At 34.4% G+C, this 20,731-nt stretch overlaps 1 long non-coding RNA gene across 1 annotated transcript in view; it reads right to left on the bottom strand.

Moving 5' to 3' along the window:
- Positions 1-579: 579 nt before the first annotated feature.
- LOC123603213 overlaps positions 580-20,731 on the bottom strand; it is a 33,202-nt gene continuing 13,050 nt past the window's right edge. The window contains exons 2-5 of the long non-coding RNA XR_006714800.1: positions 17,838-17,896; positions 3,396-3,569; positions 2,832-2,928; positions 580-845 (exon numbers count right to left, since the gene is read on the bottom strand). This is a non-coding gene — a long non-coding RNA (uncharacterized LOC123603213). The remainder of the gene's footprint in view (positions 846-2,831; positions 2,929-3,395; positions 3,570-17,837; positions 17,897-20,731) is intronic.

The following is a 20,731-nucleotide window of genomic DNA, read 5'->3' on the forward strand; positions in this document are numbered from 1 at the left end:
ACATGAAAAAAAATCAGTTTAGCTGAGAAAGTGAATCCAAAGTTATTTCAGTTCACTTCCCAATTATGCTTGTTCTTAAACGAAGATTTGAATTAGGAAGAATGAAATCTGAATGTTCTTTCAGCAAATAAGGTACAACTGAGAATGACATGTAGTGATTGTTCAAAACAATCTTAACCAGAGCAATTACTCAATACTAGCATTTATTTTTAGATGGTAATTCCCCATATTTAGACTGTTGGCTAGATATCAGCAGTGCCAGAAACTCATTGTATTCAGCTTTGTATACTTTTTAATTATTTTTTAAAATTAAAATTTCAGTTTTAACTACATTGCATAACGTTTAAGTAGACTGCATAATAGTAAAGGCCCGATGAGTGATTTTCTCATACCTCTTGTGCCAAACACATCAGGAGAAATTAACGTGACCTTTGAAAATAAATCCTTCTGTAAGTCACCATTATTGGACTTGGCGGGAACATGCCAAGGCACAAGGATACCTTTGTAGGAATATTTGCAGTTCTACATGTAATGAACTATAGCATTAGGTAGAAGTTAATTCCAGACACTTACCCAGAATTCTTGCGCCGCAGTGCTGGAGATCGACACAGAAGGCAGCGGGCAAATCCTGAGGAGACGGGGCTGGTGGAAAAGCCTTGGGTTTGCCAAGGTCTCGGGCTGGATTCCCCGGAAGTAGATCCTAACCCGAGGATTCAGGTGTAAGTGGTTTAATAGGAAAGTGCTTCCAGGAGAAATCAATACAGGAGTGCAGGATCCAAGACAAGGAAGAGGTTGAAGCTAATCAGGCGCTATTTCAGGCAAAGGCCCTGGAAGGTGGTGTCAGCCTGATCCAAAGAGAAGTTTGAAGCGTTAGTTATGCCTTAGTTTATCCCAGTTACATAAATGCACCTCAGAGAAGACATAACTTGCTTAAATTAAGTTGTCACCAAATAGCTGATAGGTCTCCTCAAGAGTTAATAACATATTGAGTAAATAACATCAGATTCCACTTCTGATGCATCGGACGTTCAACCTCTTTGAGAAGCCTGTGCTATTGGGTCTTTGCATAATTGCCAACCCAACACCATGACTACTCAATTTGAGCTTCTACAGTGGAAAAGACAGTGGTTCAGATTGGTTCAGATTGTTTTTATTTTTAGTCAAACATGATTTATATTTATTGGAAAAAATTAAACAGGTAATATAATGATCTGATGAAAATCCTCCCTTTGATTTCCCCACCTTAAGCCACATGTATAATAATTATTAATTATTTAGTATGTACCTCTTTTAGACCGTTGACTGAAGTTGTATCTATAACTGTTTATTGAAATACCCAGATCATTCCTGATTCTGTCATCACTTTAAAAAAGTATATGAATAAAGGGCAAGTTTCTCTGTCCTCCTTCTCTTCAGATGCAACTTCTAGAAATAATCGGTTTGGTATTCATTTTCCCTATTTTCCAACTTTATACATATATATCTGATATATATATGTATTTGTATAGATATAGTTTTAGAAAAATATGTTTATTACTCAATGCATTGCTTTTTCTGGTTAAAAATATAATATGCACAAATTTCCAAATATATATATATATATATATATATGTCAATTATCACATTCTGTTTAATTCTTGTATAATTTGCACTTTATATGACACATCATAATTTATTCACCCATTCTGTCTTACTGTACATTAGATTATTTCTATGCATTGCTTCAGAAATAATACTGACATAAACACCTTTTTACTGATATTATACTATTGCTTTGGGGGAATATATTCCCCCAAACGGGACTTCATGTCAAGTGTGTTTATCTTTTTATTTAATATATATCATCATTACAGCAGTTTTCAAAAATAATGAAAAGTCTCTAAAACACAGATTTTACAAAAAAATTATTCTGTTGCAGCAGATATATAACTTAGTGGGAGGGAATATTATATATTTTATAAAACAATGCAGAACAATATATGTTAAAGATGAAAGAAATCTTTGGATTGTTTTAACAATCTTTCACAAAATCCCCAAACATTTTTTATATATGATAAAGCCATTGCATGACATGCATGGCCTCATCTCACATAAGAGAAAAAAATCTCTCAGCCAAAAAGAACCTTTAAAATAATGTCTTTATTTGTCTCTCATTATACCTCATGCAAGAATACACGTTCCACAGCAGTACTCATTTAAGTTCTCCTTTTTCTCCCTTTTTTTTTATTTGCACATTCAAGATGTTTCTGTGTTTCATTTTTAATGACTATTAAAAGCCTCTACTTTAACTCTAATCTGCATGCTACTGTCTCTCTTTGCTTTCCTTTTCTTCTTGGGTCCTTATTTCAAATAAAAGCATAGGCAAAAGGAAAAAAGAAAAGAAGAGAAACTAAGTGGGAAAGCTAGAATTCTCTTAAAAGGGAGGTGACAGAAAAGCAGATAGACCTTCCTACCTATCTTTTTGTTTATTAGGCAGAAATTTCTTAAAAGGTTTGAGGTTATTTTAAAAAAATATACGCAACACAATAAAAATGAGGCCAAATATAAAAGTGAAACCACAAATTTCTATAGGATAATTACATTGTAGTCTAGAATTTGGCTTTGACCTTCTTCAGAACAGCAGAGTGAAGTTTTGGGTTCCGTTGAGGGTATACAAAGCAGAAAAGCACATCACTCCCAGCCTTAAAATAATAAAAACATTCAGATACTCAATAGAATCACAACTACTTTTGAACCCACAACTACTTTTGAAGTTAAGATCTCAGGGTAACTAACCTGAAATCTAAGGAAACACAGGAACCTTCAAGGAAAGACAAGATATGAGCACTTACTGTCTTAACACCACACAGTCCAGTAAGAATGACTCAGCCAAAAATTTCAACCAATTGGTAGAGGCCAAATATGGGCTAATGTGAGGATAGTGAACATCTAGAAGAACAGACACAGGGAGGATTCATACTTACTCACCAAGTCTTCTCCATAGACCTCCCCAGGTATACATAAAAACTGGAGCAAACTTTTTAGAATTAATAATTAATATTTCATGCAAGCTGTTTCAATAGATAGAAAAAATCCCATTTTATTAAATGAACACTACCTTAAGAGCAAAACAGAATTGTAACCGTAAAAGAAAATAAAATGCGTGCTAATTCCACTTAAAAAAAAGATGTAAAATCCTGAATTGAAATGTTGTCTAACCTAATTCTACAGCATATTTTTAAATATTTTTAAAACAATCGTAGTTGATTAATAGTTATCTCAGAATAGAGTGGGTGGGGAATGGGACTAGGCAGCAGGGATAAAGGGAACAAAAAGTAAAACAAAATAAATGAAATAGAAGCAGGGTCATAAATGGACTGATGATGATAGTAAGCTTTTTTATTTATTCCATGTACCTGAGTTTTAATTAAAACGAAGATAGACCAGACCAAGGAGCAGTTATGGGACATCACATGAAATGTTCATTTTTTGGAGATGGACATCACCCTGGGAGAGCTAGTATGGTTTTCTCCCTGCTAGTCTGCATCCTCCCTCCGCCAGCAGGCAATGTCATCTCGTTGGTCTTGTTTCTGTGAACAAAAATTTATAAGGCATTTTATGTCACTACCTAACAAGAATCCTCTGAATTTAAGATTATGTAACCTCTGAGAAGGCAAGACGCACATGGTCAAAACACAAAAAACAAATACACATGGTCCGAATTTCACAATACAGAACAATGAAAATTAGAAAGTAAAAAATAATAATAACATCACCTAGATATAGAAGAAATATTAGGCACATATCATTATAGACATCTCTTTAGTCACATCTCTAGACAGAGGATAGAGAAATGTAGAAATAAGAGAAACAATTTCATAAACAGAAATGCACTGCACATGTCACTCTAAAATAAAGTATTAAATTAGTTTTATTTAAATGCAACAAAAGAAAAAGGAAACGAAGTGAAACTGGAATAACTGCTAACTTCACATAAACATTTCTTCACCACAAGATATGTTAGTTTCTAAAATATACCTATAAGGTTGAGGGGGGAGAAAGACTGCAAATTCTTTAGGCATTAAAATAAAATCTTAACTACATTAAAAATTTCTAGATGCCAATTAACTCCCAGGTATTAAATAAAAGTAATTCACTTGGCACTTGTTTACACCAGAAATTTTTAAAAATATGTCCACAAATTCTTTGACAAGAGATAAAACTAACTCACCTGGAGAATGGGAAAGAGTAACCTCTGAGACCAGGACATGAAGGGTGTTGTGACTTTTATTTTTCTTTCTTCCTTGGACCCCTCATTCTGAGGGAAGCCATATACTATATCATAAAGACACTCAAACAGCTCTAGGGAGACATCTACTTCGTGAGCAACTGGGGCTCCTTGGGAACATTAGCTAGGGACCGAGTCCTTTGCCAGTAGCCATTGGTAATCCTCCAGCTGCCCCTCCAGCCCCAATAAAGCTTTCTCAGGACTCAGTCCTAGCCAACATCTTGACTCATGAGAAACACTGAATCAGAACCATCCCGCTAAACCACCCCCAAACTCCTAACCCACAGAAACTATGACTTACAAAGGTATGTAGCAATAGATAGCTAAAACAGCCTTTTATTCCTAAATTATAAAAAATTTGATTCAATTACTCAGTGCTCAAAAAGAATGAAATCTTGCCATTTGCCACAATGTTCATGGAACCAGAGTATATCATGCTAAGTGAAGTAAGTCAGTCAGAGAAAGACAAATAGTATACACTTTCACTCATATGTGGAATTTAATAAATAAAACAGATGAACATAGGGGAAGGGAAGGAAAAATTAGGTAGAAACAGAGAAGGAGGCAAACCATAAGACACTCTTAACTATAGAGAACAAACTGACGGTTGCTGGAGGGAAGTGTGTGGAGGGAAGGGCTAAATGGGTGATGGGCATTAAGGAGGGCACTTCTTGGGAGGAGCACTGGGTGTTATATGTAAGTGATGAGTCACTGGCTTCTACTCCTGAAACGAATACTACACTGTATGTTAACCAACTTGAATTTAAATACATAAATTTAAAAAAAATCATTCTATCTTCAACACTGGATTTTGTTTTTTCACTTGTCTTTTCCAGAAGAGTTAAATATTTGTTTTGACCTTTAAATCAAGTGATAATTTAGCCAAGCATAAAATTCACGGGTCACACGTCTTTTCCCTCACACCTGTGTAGGAGTTGATAGTCCATTTTCTGGCACTGAACATTTAATTAGCTTCCTTAGTACAGTTTTTCCATTTAACCACTAAGTAATTTGGTTCTAAGATTTTTTTATATAAAGTTTGTTTAAATTTTTTTTAGATTTATGGAAAAACTTTGAAGGTCAAAGACACTTCCCATATACTCTGTACTCATTTTCCTCTGTTACTAATATATCACATTACATTGAGTTAGAAGACTTAAATATTTCCAAAATGAGAGGAGTGATTCTGACTAGAGATTAAATGTGGGATTATGGCAATATATAGATTTTGAAGCTCTCACCATGGATAAGGCTGCCTAGGCAGTAAGTTTACAAGGACAACCTAGGGGAAAACCTTAAGGAAACCCAATGCTTAATGGCTAGATAGAGGGGGGAATGAGACTACAAAGTAAATATAGAGAGAATAATGGCCAAAAATACAGGAAAAACCATGAAAGTATAGTATTACATAAGCCAGTGTTAGAGTATTTCTTGAAAGGAGTAGTTGGGGTTATCAAATGCTATAGAAAGATCAAGAAAAATAAGTGTCTCTTAGATACATGATGTAAAGGTCCCTCTTTAAATATGAAACAAAACTCACCAAGTATAGCCATATTGCAGTTTTTCAAAAGAAGGGTGACATGCTGGGGAATTCTAATAAAGATAATGCAATATCTTTTAAGATTCTTAATTACAATTTTCAATTGAATGTAAGGCAAAATTGCAACCATGGAAAGGAGTCTATACCTAGAGTAGTGACTTCAGGTTCTGCATTTACAATTATAGTATACATGCCTTAACCTGTGTTTCAGGAATATTTCAGAATGTGGATATCTCCTAATCAACTGTGATTAGACCAAGGGTAGATCCTTGATATTACACAGCCCAGTCAGAGTCCTTTCCCAAGTCCAAATTAGAATTGAGAGTAAGAGAGGAGTGTCAACTTCTTTGTGAGATTGTAATCATAACAAAAGAACTTGAAGACCATTTTGTCTCCAGTGTGGTTTGTATAGGCCAGAAAGCCATCTTCTCTGAAAGAGGACACTTGTTCCGATCTCTGTCTCTCATTGATTTAATTCTCTCCCTGTGTATGTTTTATTTGCCACTGTAATATCCAGAAACTACCCGTTTTTCAATGTGTTCTTCAGCTCCAGAATTTCCAGGTTTTAAAAACAGGCTATATCACTATTCATAATTTCCAGTTCTTTTTTTAAATTTTTTTAACATTTATTCATTTTTTTGACAGACATAGAGAGAGCACAAGCAGGGGTGGGGCAGAGAGAGAGGGACACACAGAATCTGAAGCAGGCTCCAGACTCCGAGCTGTCAGCACAGAGCCCGATGTGGGGCTCGAACCCACAAACCACGAGATCATGACCTGAGCCACCCAGGAACCCCATAATTTCCAGTTCTTAATTTACATTTGAAAATTATGTTTGTAATTCTAAGAGCATAGTAAATATAGTTATTTTACAATCCATGACCAGTAATTTCATTGCCTAGCGTGCCTGTGGATCTATTTCATTGTCTATTGTGTTGCTTGTTGCTTATGTTGTCTTTTCCCCTCATCTTTGGCTGTGTGCTTAATGTTTTTGAAAAAAACAATTTGAAGGCTGAAATGAAGGTATCTTCCTTCAGAAAGAATTTCCAATTACTTTTTTCAGGCATCTTGGGACACAAGTAAAACAGGTGATCTTAAGTTAATTTCAAGATTCGAGGTTTTCTGTGGAAACCAGATACCTTAGAGCTTGTTCAGTGCTTGAAAGGATTGCATTACTTTCTATTGGTCCCTAATCCTAAGGCGTGGGTGACCCTTAGGGGTTGTTTACCAGGGCTACCCTCCTTTGCTAAGCCTTGGACTCAGGTTTTGTTGCTCTAGATCAAAGAAATCGTCAAAGATACTGCTCAACTCCTCAAAGTTCTTTCTAGATCTGAAAATGTCCCCTGCACAGAAGGAACTCCAAAGGTCTTTGGATTCCTATGTTCTCCTGGATATTGACATGGTTACTCCTATCATTTTGAACTCCAATATTTCTTTTGGTTGATGATCATGTTTTGTGGGCCCAGAAATTTATATGATTTATGGACCCATCTTTTGGAAAAGGACACAAAATCAGACACAGAGTCTTGAAAGGAAGCATACAAGTGAAAAACCCTGGAACCTAAGCTTCATGGTAAATCCTCCTCTGCTAGGTAGGCTTCACTTGGTGGTTTGGTCCAAATTACCTGGTCACCAATTACCACAAGTTCAAGGCACTTTCCTGGATCCTTAAAGGAATGTACGCTATTCAGTGTGGTGTGATACTCACATCATGAAGAGCAGCAGAGCTAACAGATCAGAACATCTCTCTCTTTTCACATGCATCTGCTCTTTGAATGGAATGGCAGTAAGAATCAACCCCATTATTTAGATAGTTATTTATATCTCACTCTCACTTTTTTCCTCATATAAGTAAGCATATTTGAATCTGCAGAAGCTAAATTTGCATGTGATGCAACTCCATTATTATCTGTAATTTTTCTTTCGAGGGCTTCTTTAACACAAAAGCTGCTTCAAAGTGCATGTTCTAATTTCAGATGAATGCATATTTTTAGCTATTTTTTTATTGTTCATCACAAACCTTATCACACTATTGCTAGTATTATAATCTGCATGGTTTATGTTTTTTGGAATTTTTGAGATTATGCTGAGACCAAACAGTTAACTTTTTAATGTTTTGTGTATGCTCTAAAAGAACGTATATTTTCGGTTATTGGTAAGAAATTCTCTATAAATCAACTTGATTAAAGCTATCAAATGTGTTACTAAAATTCTCTGTACCCTTATTTATTTTTTGTCTATTTTATTTGTTGATATTCACATAAAATGCCTAATGGCTGTGTACACATCAATTCTTAATGTGTTCATGTTTTGTCCATTCTGTTAGCATGCAGAAAATGGTAGCTGGTGGACCAGAAATTCCAAATCATCTGTGAAACACGGTAAAAAAAATAGGATCTAACTGGAGAATTTAAAAAGTCTGAAACACAAGCAGAGGTGTACATTTCCTGCCATGACATAGTAACAGGGTTTGGATTTAGATTTCCGTAGGAAATAATTACAAAACTGGATTAAATTTCTAAAAGAACTGTGTTAAGACATTGGCCAATAGGCAGCTTAGGACCATTAAGGTAAAGAAAATGGGAAAACTCTACAATTGCCTGGCTTTCTGCCTGGAGGCATATCCGCTTTGCAAACTGTGAAACTGGGAGAGCAGAATGTTGTTCTTGTTGAAGTGACGACCCAGAGACTGGAGTTCAGGGAGGCTGAGGTAGCCGGGGGTTGCAGGCTAGAGTTGTGGAGAAGGGGAGATAAGCAGAAAAGAAGCTTCAAAATTCAGCACGAGAATTCTCTTGAATCTTTGCTGAATACTCAACTATGTATGCAAGGGCAAAGAGGGGGCGGGGGCTTTAAGCTGAACACTTTCCAGAGCGCACAGAGATGTGAGAGCCCGTGATGTTCACTCAGGGAATTTGGTAAAAACCTCAGAAGAACCATGTAAGACTAAACTATCCCTACAGTAAAGGAGAGCAAAATTTTCAGCCCACCCCAACAAGTGTTGAAAATGCCAGGGAAACCACAAGTAAAATCTAAAGCCCGGCAAGATAGCAGAATACAAGGTCAATGTACAAAACCATTTTTATGTGTATATACTGGCAAATAAATTATTATAAATTAAAAATTTTAAATACCATTGAAGCTAGCATTAAAATCATGGATTATTTAGGGATAAACTTCACATAATATATCCAGATGTGAGACCTAGGTATTGAAAAATCACAAAGATTGTTGTGAGAAATTAAAGGAGATTTTAATAAATGGAGATATCTACTATGTTCATTCACCAGAATACTCATTATTAAGAGTCAATTCTTAAATTCATCTGCAGATTCAATGCCATTTGAATTAAATCCAAGCAAGGTTTTTGGGTTAAAATAGAAAAGATTGATAATACCAAATCAAGGATATGGAGCAACTGGAATGCACATCATTGATGGAAATACAAAGTGATATAGCTAACATATTAATCTTCTCTTGCTGTGTAATGAATTACCATCAGCAGCAGCTTAAAAAACACATTTAGTATTAATTCATGGTCTTTACAGATCAGAAATAGGGAGGTCCTTTGCTTAGGGACTCACAAAATTTCCATTAAAGTGTGGCCAGGGCTAGGTTCTCATTTGAGGCTTGAGGTCCTTTTCCACCTCCCTCAGGTTTTTTGGCAGAATTATTTTTGACTGTGGAATTCATGGAAGCTCACTTGAATGAGCAAGGGCAACAGCAACTCTAAAGTGATTTCAGCACAGATCTGTATGCAACGTAATGTGTTGACAAGAATGATATCTACTCACATTTGCCACATTTAACTGGTTAGGGGCCAGTCACAGAGTTTGCACACACTCAAGGCATGGAGTTATAAAAAGTAGGAACACCAAGAGACAGCAATCATGAGGGTTAACATAAATTCTCTTCCATAGTCAGGCTGAAAATTTTTCTGGTAGTTTCTTATAAAGGAAGTCTACACTATAACCCCACTACCACTTCTAATCATATCTGCTCGAGAAAAATTAATGCATATGTCTGCGTAAAGATATGTATGCGAATGTTCATAGAAAATATATTTATAATAGCCCCAAACTGGAAACAATTCAAATGTCTAGTCACTGGTGAAATTATGAGGTTATACAATGGAATGTGTTTCAGTGCTAACAGGGAATAAGCCACTGACACATGCAACAACATGAATGAATCTCAAACATCTGTGCTAAGTAAGTGAAGCCATACACAAAGACTACATTCTATTTATATGAAATTATAAGGAATTTTATGTAGAACAAGAAAAACATAATATGTCACAGTGCCAGCAAGCAGGCTTATGGCTGCCTGGTACCAGGCATGAGGGGTGGAGATTGACCAGAAAGGAGTAATTTGGGATAGTAATGATATCCTGTATCTGCTCTGCAGCGGTAGCTTTCTGCATGTACATAATGTCAAATATACGCCTGGCATTTGGCAGACCCTTTACAATGTCATATCCCATCCCTCCTGGGCAGGAAATAGAGCATGTGAAGAAATGAGATGTCCATCTCACTGCTGAGATCAAGGATGATAACATGAGTTCATAGTGCACTCAAAAAAAACAAAAAACCAAAAAAACCTCAACATTCATATGCCTGACTATATGGGAACTGGAGTAAAGGAAATAAATGTGGGGTTTATTTCTGGATAGGAAGTCTCTGAGGGTGGATAGTTCAGGGGGTGAGAACATATTTACTATGGCTACTCAGAGAATTCAAATTGGTACAGAGCAAGATAAAAACAGAGATAAAGTAGATGCAATGAAAATGAAAAGAAGGTTAAATAAAAAGAAGGTTAAATGAAAAAGAAGAAATAGGTGAGCTGTAGGTACAGGGGAAAGAAAGGTACAGGCATGCCATGGGTGATGACAAGGTTCAAATCTATAGAAACAGAATTGAGATACTTAGAGTAAGCATGCCGAATCCATAATTTTGGAAGATACATGAAGTGGAAGTTCAATCTGCCAACCTTTAAGTCAAGTAATTAAATATTTGAAATAAGATTAAAGAATAGATGGGAAGCCTGTAAGTTATGGCCGTGAAGATGGGATGGTCATGATGCAAACAGATACGGGGGACTTCAACAGATGTATCACAGGAGACAGTAACTGTTCACTATTCTGAAAATATTCTTATCAAAACACCAATCTCTTCCAAAATATGCAAGGTCAGAAATCACCTTAGGAAATGAGACTGTGGGCTGCCACAATAGCACCTACACATGTATTGAACCACAGGTTAAATCAAGCCATCAGTGAATTTAGGTGCCACGAGAGCCGATATTGTTTTGGCTGATTCTTGCATATAGAGTGATGTGAAAGATTCATTTGAACAGGATTTTCTCTGCCACTGGCCCTTTTATTAAACTGTTTATCAAACTAATTTATCAAGTTAATTTCAATGAACTGGATGCCAGTCAGAGCCCCTAAAAAGAGAAAGCAGTAAAAGGAATTTTGAAATGTTGGGATAAAGCAAAATCAAGAGCTGAATGTAGTCAGCATCTCTATAATCATGATGTAGGGTTCATACAAACCAAGCAATTTCAGGCAGAGAAGACCCAGTTGTCTATGTATGAGCTTCCCATCTTATGTATAACAAAACTATAATGTTCAGTAAGCAGTTAAGCTCCCTGAATTGATTTAAAATATTTTCCCGTGTGGAGACAGAACATTTGTTAGGAAAAAAAAGTCTACCAAATGATCTTTCTAAAGCATGGTACATATCTAACTTTGGTGGACTTGCTTATAATGCCAGCAATGCTTACTAAGGAGTCAAGCAGGAAAGAAATGTTGCTTTTGATTAACCTCAACCAAAACCTAAAGGTTGTTTGTTACTGTAGGTGAGATTATAGAGCAGAGAGATTGATTCCCCACTACAAACAGAGATCTGTAAAATAGTATTGATGTTTTATTTTATTTTTCTATTACAGATGTTCTTGTTGATGGTGTTATAAAAAGGATAGCATGATCATATCTAACATAAGCGGAAATGTCAATGTGTAGCCATGGAAACAGCCTGGCAAGCCAGTGGTAACCTACCCTTCATGTGGATTATTTTTCTTCTAAATGACTCCTTGGACAACAAATGTATAAACATACAACTATCAAAAATATAAAAATCAGACATGTGTAGATTGAAAACAGTGCTACCCCAAATTCACAACTCAACTCAAATGCCTCAGGTCACAAATTCATGCCTCCAGGGATAGTATAAAAGAACAAACCATCTTGGCAAGAACTCCTGGCAGATGGATAACTGGGACCTGCTTGGAAGAAGCAGTTCTACCTGGCTCCAGAGGTTCATTACTTCAGGGGGATGTCAGCCCAGAACAACACACTTTCTGATTTTCCAAGAAAATCAGGAAATTAGGTTTGTATGTAAAATCATGTAATTTTTAATCTTGTCCACTTATTTTAATTTTAAAACATTTATAGACCAAACAAGTTTTATGTGTTTATGTTTTTCAGGGAGAAGCCAGTCTCTGGCCCAATTTTATATCTGGGCCAATGGACTATCAATTTCATCTGATTGATTTACTGATTGAGATTTAGTTGCATCTATATATTCACTTACTTTCTTTGGATTGATTATATAAAGCCCAACGGGTTGGCTTCAAAAGAGAGACTCAGAATTTTTAGGTAATCGGCAAATGAGCTGAACTTTATCTCTTTATGGAACCTTTAGAAGAACTTTAAATAGGTAATTTAGGATTTAGTTCTGTTCACAGAGTAAACAATTGAGTGAATTATGAAACTGGAAATTGTGAATCTATCATTTAAACCAGTTAACTTAGTCTCAAAAGCATCTGATTATTTCACGTGGAATACACTATTTTGGTTTTCTGTAGAACCTAGTTCACTGAATATAAACTACTCTTGCTCTACATAGGTACAAGATAAAGGTCTGAAGAGACCGTGGCCTAGGGCAGTTTGGATTTGGTTTACAAATATTTTAAAGATGTCAGAAATACCCCAGAGTTGTGCAAGGGCCAGAGATTAAGAGATTCAATCTAAGAAAAGAAAAAAGAAATCCCACTAATGATATGAGGAATTGGACAAAGGATGACATTAATGATACCCACTTATATTTTGCTCTGACAGTTCATTTGAGATGTGTGTGTGTGTGTGTGTGTGTGTGTAATGTATTTCTTTGAAAATAGAAATATCTTTCTGAAGGAAGGCTTAGTTTTTTTACGACCAAAGCATAGCTAATGCAGCTTAAATAAGCAATAATTGGTGTTGGTAAAAACGTGTTTGAATATTAATTAGAAAGTTGGAAAATTCTGATGTTTAAAAGAAAAATATGAATTTACCAACATGAGGACTTCTTCCAATACTTCAAATTGGGGTTCTTATATTGAAAACAATAATTATTACTGTCATCGTTATTATTATTAACCAATGAAGTATTTTGTCTGCAAATATTTCCATTGGGATTAAGTTACATGAAGAAATGTTTTTTAGAGAAAGATCTGGTACCAGTTAATTAACTATGTGCTCTGATTTTTTAAAAATAATCTTTATGGAGATAGAGAAACTTAATAAAAGGCAACTGTTACTGATTAACCTAAATATTCTTTCTTAGCAGAAGTTTTAAATTTAGGATTCTTTAATTAGAAGCTAAGAAATTACCGGTCTACCTTCTGAACAATATATTCTTAAATCAGTAGAAGAAAAAGAATTGCATGATATCAAAGCAAGTGTACTATCAGTTATCCATTAATTTTTATTCTGTACTTTGGAACAGATATGAAATTAAAAATTAATAAATTAAAGGAAAGAAGTTGCCAATAAACAAATAATGGAAGGTCATGGCTTCCAAAATTTCACCAACTTTATTCTAAATATTTGATATGCCAATTGCATCATTTCCCAAGACAGTTCTGAAACTTAGGGGAATTTTAAGGAGACATTGATTAGAATTAACATATACATATAATATCACTTATAGAAAATCCATGTGGATGTTGATAAATGTACACTTATGAGGATTACTATCATGGAAAGCCAATGAGCAACTATGAAAGAAAGGAAATTATTTGAAACCATGAAAGCCATACTTAGGCAACCATAAGGCACCACAAAGAAATCTCTTTTTTTCTAAATGCCTTCTAGGAAAACAGTGTCCAGGAATTAGATCCGATCTTCTTTCCCTGCCCTGGCTTTCTTGAGGTCTAACTAACAGACAAAAAAACTGCACACGCATTTAATGCATACAATTTTATGAGTTTAGACACATGCATACACTTGTGATACCATCACCACAATCAAGATAATAACCATTGGATCTAGTGTTTGTAGCATCTTTGATAAGGATTGGCAGCTTTGTAGAAAAGCTTAAGTTGCTTTAAATATTTTTATGTCTTAAGAGTATTGGAAAATTTATTACATTATGTGAGGGAGATCAGAGTGACCAGAGTGAAGATGTGACAATTATTAGGAAAATATTGGAAATAATAAATACTCTTCAGTCAGTGGCAACTGCAGTGAAGAACATTGACCTCTTATTTGTGAAGTTTGCAAAGTATGTTCCAGAAAACAAAGAGAAAATCAAAAGCAAACAAAAATACCTATCAGATGTACTCCAGCATTTTTAGCCATCTCCATTCTTACTTATTAAAAAAAAGTGAAAAGTGGAGAATATCCTTGACAATGGAAAGCATTTTATGCCTGACATGCATTGTATCACTTAAATATTATGAATCCTGTCAATGCCTGTAATCAGTTCTCACATACATACGTGAGGATTCACATCGTTTCATGATTAGAACACTACATATTAGCATGCATTTCGGAAAACATTATTGCATTTGGGCTCCAAAAGTGAAAATCCTTGGAATTTGAAACTGCATATGCCAAAATCATCTTGGTCAAAAGATTCACAATATCCATTGTGAAATATATAAAATATGTTTAATATAAAATAATCTCCATTTCAAATAAAGCAGATACATATCAATATTAAGAAAGCAAAGAGCTGAGCCTAATGTTGGAGATCTCCCACTGACACGTCACTCCCTAGTAAGATATAACCACTGAAGGATGATCACATGAGACTTAACAAAGGGCCACATATGGCCGTGGGTTTAGTTATTAATGTATTGAATTATGTTTTTATTCTAATTGTTTCTTCTTTACTCTTCTTTGCTTAAGGGATATGCTCATATAAATGACTGCAAGATAAATAAAGCTGACAAACACAAGTGACTGTATCTTTTGGCATTAAGATAATTATAGATCATTACATGGTAGGAATAGTCAATAGCCCCAAAGTAATATGATTAAATAAAGCACTTTAAAACTGTAATTCACCTGGCCTTTTTAATATTTTACTATTTCTTCTTTGTTGCTCCAAAGCTATGAATTTTAAGATTTATTTGTCACTACTCTCTATATTTTCTGCTGTACACACTATTTGTGGGCTATGGCAACCAATCCCCTTGGGCTTGCTTTTGCTTTAATTTGCATAAACACAGGCATCATATGAATATTCAGTGAGTGGCTTTGCATTAAGTAAGTGCCCTTAATCAGCTTTTCAGTTCAGTTTTATTGGTTGCACGCACAGTCAGTTATTTCATCCAGAAAATCTGAAGGCCCTACAAACCAGGTAAGGATTGTAATTCCTTGATGCATTTAATGAAAGAATATTATCATTTGATTACATAGGTTCTGGAGAATGCTAAAAGCATGGTGGGTTTTTTTTTCCCTGTGTTTTTTTCTTCCCTTGGTGGTCAGGTGGGTGCATGATTCTCTAATTTGCATAAACATCAGATCTATGAATAATTCATCAGGGTTATTTTAAACACTAGGCTTCTACTTTGGATGGCACTAGGGTACCGCCATTTGATTGGCTGAATGCTGTTTTCATCACCAGCAGAATTCCTATAACATGAAAGCACCTAAAGGGGCTGAATTGAATATACAGTATTTGTTTTTTGAAAAATGTCTGTTATCTTTTCAAAGCAAATTGTGCTCTTCTCTCCCTCCCTAACATTAGAACTTGTAGCTTTTCATGATAAATACATTACAAGCTCAAATGTGGCTACCGTTTTTAGACTTGACCGGTATCTATGATTTCTGGAGAATGGGGTAGCAGCTGTATTCTTCTAAACATGCATAAACATGAGCGACATGTAAATAAGAAACTGTCACATGCATATGGAGCCCTGAACAGCTCCATCGCTAGGATCCATCTATTTCTCTTTATCAGAATGTTCTCTGAATAGATAACTTTGAGGCTCTTTCATCAATTTTAAAATGCCATGGACAATTATGGCACTGTATATGCATATAGTAAGCATATATGATCTGACAAATTATTTCTTGTGTAATATTTAATTTATAGTTTCCTCTCAGCCCACCTACAGATTTTTAAATTTAGTAGTTCCTTGCCATACGATAGGGACAGGAAAACTGTTAATTAAGAATGACCAGCTAATTAATTAAGATATTAGGGTGTAACTCACTCCCACGATTTACTAAAAATAAATTATGCCTTTATGCTTGTGGAGATGAGGAACACGCAGGTTTACACCATTCTTTGTTAGTTACTTGAACATTAGCCATTTGCATTTCTGGTCTCAGAGTCCTCACTGACAAGATTCTCACTGTAAGCATTTGTGATATTGAAACATTACAGAAATAGAGGATTGGGGGATGGTATAAATTGAATTTACTCTTTGGCACATTCCATTTTTGTTTTCCTACTTCATACAGGAATGTATCACAAATAAGATGTTGAACAATTACTGTTATGAAAGGTATAGTGAATGACATGTATAATCAGTCTGTGTAATCAACTAAAAAGTACTTCAAGTTCATTGTATTTTCTGTATATTATATGGATAAAAATACCAAAGGCATCCTTAACAACTAACAAAAAAGGCTGAAAATTTCTCAGTATTTCATAGGTTTGCCACATAATTTTTTAAGTTTACTCTAAATCAATATTACACTGTATTATTTTTCAGTCTTTTTATAAACAGTATTCAAATATGAGCTTCATATGATGCTGAAGCTGAAGAAAAATGAAAACCTTTTCATTTCCTTTTCTAGCTCTCTATAAAGCTAATGATAGTGTTGGACTAGTTTCCATTTCTCTTTATTTGAATTATTTGTAGTTAGATGAGGGTCTTTATTTTCTCTCTCTCTCTCTTCCTTCCTTCTTTCCTTCCTTCCTTCACTCCCTCCTTCCTTCCCTTCTTCTTTCCTCCCTCTCTTCCTTCCTTTTTTTCTCTCCCTTCCTCCCTCCCTTTCTCTCTTTCTTTCCTTCTCTATATCTTTAGAATCAATACACTAAAAAAATATTTTTGAGATAATATTCCTTCAATCAGAATCAACTTTCATAAGCAAATTTGACATATTTATTATTTTACCTGTTGACAAAATACTTTATAATAAATGATACGGAAAAAGGAATTCAAAACAAAAATTGTTTAAAATGAGATAAAATTGCAAATATCTCTCAGAATTCCATGTACTTATATTAGCAATTTTGTTTTACATTTAATTATAAATAATAATATTAATCTCACATCTAGGTGTGCTATATTTAATTAAATCTTGCAGGATTCAGTATGGATGCTGTTTATTTAATTATCAGCCATTAAATGTTTACAGCTATAATAAAGAGCAAGCAATCTTTACTATACTATATAGAGATTATAGATTTGGAACTAATTAACCAAACATTCTCATTCAAGTGATGCTCATTCTACTGAATACTTTTCATGTGAAATCAGCTAAACTTACATTTCTTCAATATTTAGTCCTTTCACTTGTTTCAAAACAATCAAAATTATTTTCTAAACAAGAAATTAATAGTTATAATTTCAGAAGAGATCTTATCCTTCTTTAGATCTATGACAGCATGTTTATAATTCTATTTTAGGTACATATAATTTTGTGCTTTTACCCTTTATATTATTTGGAATAATAACTGAAGCTCTTTTGAAGAAAACATATTTTAAATGAAGTTGGAAACCACCAAGATAGTGAATGACCACAGAATTTACCTTTCATTTCAGTAAGAGATTCTTCCTAGAAGGGCAGCAGGCATCTTGTATTGCATAAGCTTTGTATAAAGAAAACAAAGCATTTGTTTTAAATTTTGGAAAGTAATCATCACAAAAATATAATTAAAATTATAATACATTACATTCCTAAGGAAGAAAAATAATTTATATCTTTCAAATAGTCTCATTTCATGTAGTGCTTTTATATTTTTAGACATCTAAGAAGGTATATGTTTATACTGTCATTTAAAAGACATTTTTCATTAAAAAAAGATTTTTTGACATCTGATCACTCTGTATTTGGTGGATAAAAAACAAACATTCAGATACTATTATCTGTAATGTTTCCATCCTCAATGTAATCTTCTGATTAAAATTGTCAGAAAATTGTCCAATAATTGTTTTCATGGGATTTAAGCTATTAAAGCTGTGTATATGTCATTACTAAATCAATTGGTAGTTAAGGAAAATTGCAACCAACCAGTGCTTTGATCTATATAAAATAAAACCTGGATTGGTCTACTTAAGTTGAAGCCTTAAACTTATCTGTACAAGGAACACTTGGCTGTACAGAAGTTTTGGAACTGAATATCACCTTAAGGCAAGAGATATCAATTATCTTTTACAGATCCCCTAGCAAGTTCATGCATCCTTATAAAAGACTGAATGTTCTCAATAAATCTAGGATGTCCTTTAGGAGTTCTTAGTCTAATTGACATGACCCATATACAAATCTCTCCACCCAGTGTCACTCTTCTCCAAGGAACCCAATCATTCACATTGGCAAATATACTTGAAATTTTCTTTTCATTTTCCTGAAATAATACTGTTTAAATCTAGACAGAATAGACTAAGTCTTGTTTAATAACACTGTGTGTGAGTTATCCCATTAAGTTTCTTAGTATAGAGGAGGCCAAGGAGGAGGAAAGGAGATGACAAATTGGCTTACTTTTGAGTTCTCTTATTCTGATTGGAGTTCCCCTCAACTACTCTGGTGGCATGACTCTATTGGTTAAAATTTGTATACTCAATATTTTAATGGGTAGGGTTTGCAAAGTTATTGGGTAATGAATTCATAGCAATTCTTATAATATAGTCCTTGTCATATTTAGGTTATCAGCCAATATCAATAAAGATGCTACTGGCTTAGGTAGTATATATTTTTATTAAATTTTAAGTTCAGACTTTGTTTGCAATTTCCTAAGTACCACTGACCCAGTGGCACTCTGAACTTAGTGGTGAGGAGAGCAAAAAGTATTTATAACTAAAATTCTATTTTAAAGGTTATTTTTGAGGGAACTAAAACATTTTCAGTCTTCTATCATACCATTTATGAAGGACATATATGATATATTGAGAATCTTCCTGGGATGACTACTTAAAATAGAGCTGTAAGGAGAAATTTTAACAAGAGGCTCTTTTAGGATTATCATGTGTTCTCTTATTTGTTAGCATAGTGTATTACATTTATAAATTTTTTTTATCATGACTCTTGAACAAATTACTCTGGATTCAAAGAGTACTATATGCAGTGGTTTTGCATTTCTAATTTTAAGTGAGGCTGGTTAAAAAAATTGTTTTTTTTTTGTCAAGTTTTAGTATCAAAATTATATTAACCTTATAAAATGTGTTGAGCAGATTTCCTCTTTTCTCTGACACAGGTTGTATTATGAATTATCTATTTCTTCAAGTTTTTGCAAAAATGCCTATAAATCTAACTGGGCCAGGCATCTTTTGAGGGGAATGTTTTTTTCTTCTTGATTCAAGTTCTGGAGTGGTAGTTATCAATTGGGTTATTTCTTCCTGTGTGTATTTCGATCATTTATATTTTTTCTAGAAAAAGGTTCTTTGCACCTAACTTTCAACTTCATTAACATGAACTTTTTCATTGCATTTTCTTATCATTTATAAAATGTCTACTATATGTGTGACATGTCCCTTTTTACATTTTGTATTTTATCTATTTGTGATATTCTATTTTTTTCCCTTGGTCACTCTTGCAACTAAGCGGTTTATCTGTTATCAATACTTTCAAGAAGTAGTTTGGGGTCATCTATATCATTTCGTTCTCTTTAATTTCATTCATTTCTATTTTTATAGCTTTGTGGTCTTTAGTTCCTGAGAAATTGTTGCAAAGCTTTGCTCTAGCTTCAAAATTCTGTGGTTCTATAAAAAGTTATGCTATGTTTAGAAGCCAATGGAACACTCATATAAACAGAAAATGGAGTGGGGTGCTATTACAATTTGGTGAACTTATTTTTTATGTAGAAACCTTTTATCCTAAATAATCACAACCAGACCATTTCATAGGGCCATCAGTAGACTTTAGCCTTGGAGGCAATCTACTTGGAAAGACACCTATTCTGCTATCCTGATAACATGATTTTTCTTAGTGACTTTTTAAAAACTGTATCATTTCATTTTGACAAGAGCTCAAATAGTCCACAAAATAGTATTTGAAATATGTTGCTCTCACAATTAAACACAATTACCTTAATTTCTTAGAAAGTATTTGTGAAAGGTTCAGAATGCAATACACATTTTATTTATTTTTAATTTTTACAATAACATTTATTTACTTTTGAGAGAGAGAAAGAGACAGAGTATGAGCAGAGGAGGGGCAGAGAGAAGGGAAACATGGAATCTGAAGCAGGCTCCAGGCTCTGAGCTGTCAGCACAGAGTCCAATGTGATGCGAGCCTCGAACCCACGAACTGTGAGTTCACGACCCAAGCTGAAGTTGGACACCCAACCAACTGAGTCATCCAGGCGCCCTTGCAACACACAATTGTTTTAGACTCACACAGAAGATCACTAATCTACTTGGGATATTGTGTTTTACTTTCTCCATTTTGTGAGTGGACCACTAACACAAAATTATCTTAAAATCAGATA

This window comes from Leopardus geoffroyi, chromosome A1 (assembly GCF_018350155.1).
Source record: "Leopardus geoffroyi isolate Oge1 chromosome A1, O.geoffroyi_Oge1_pat1.0, whole genome shotgun sequence".
Lineage (NCBI taxonomy): Eukaryota > Metazoa > Chordata > Mammalia > Carnivora > Felidae > Leopardus > Leopardus geoffroyi.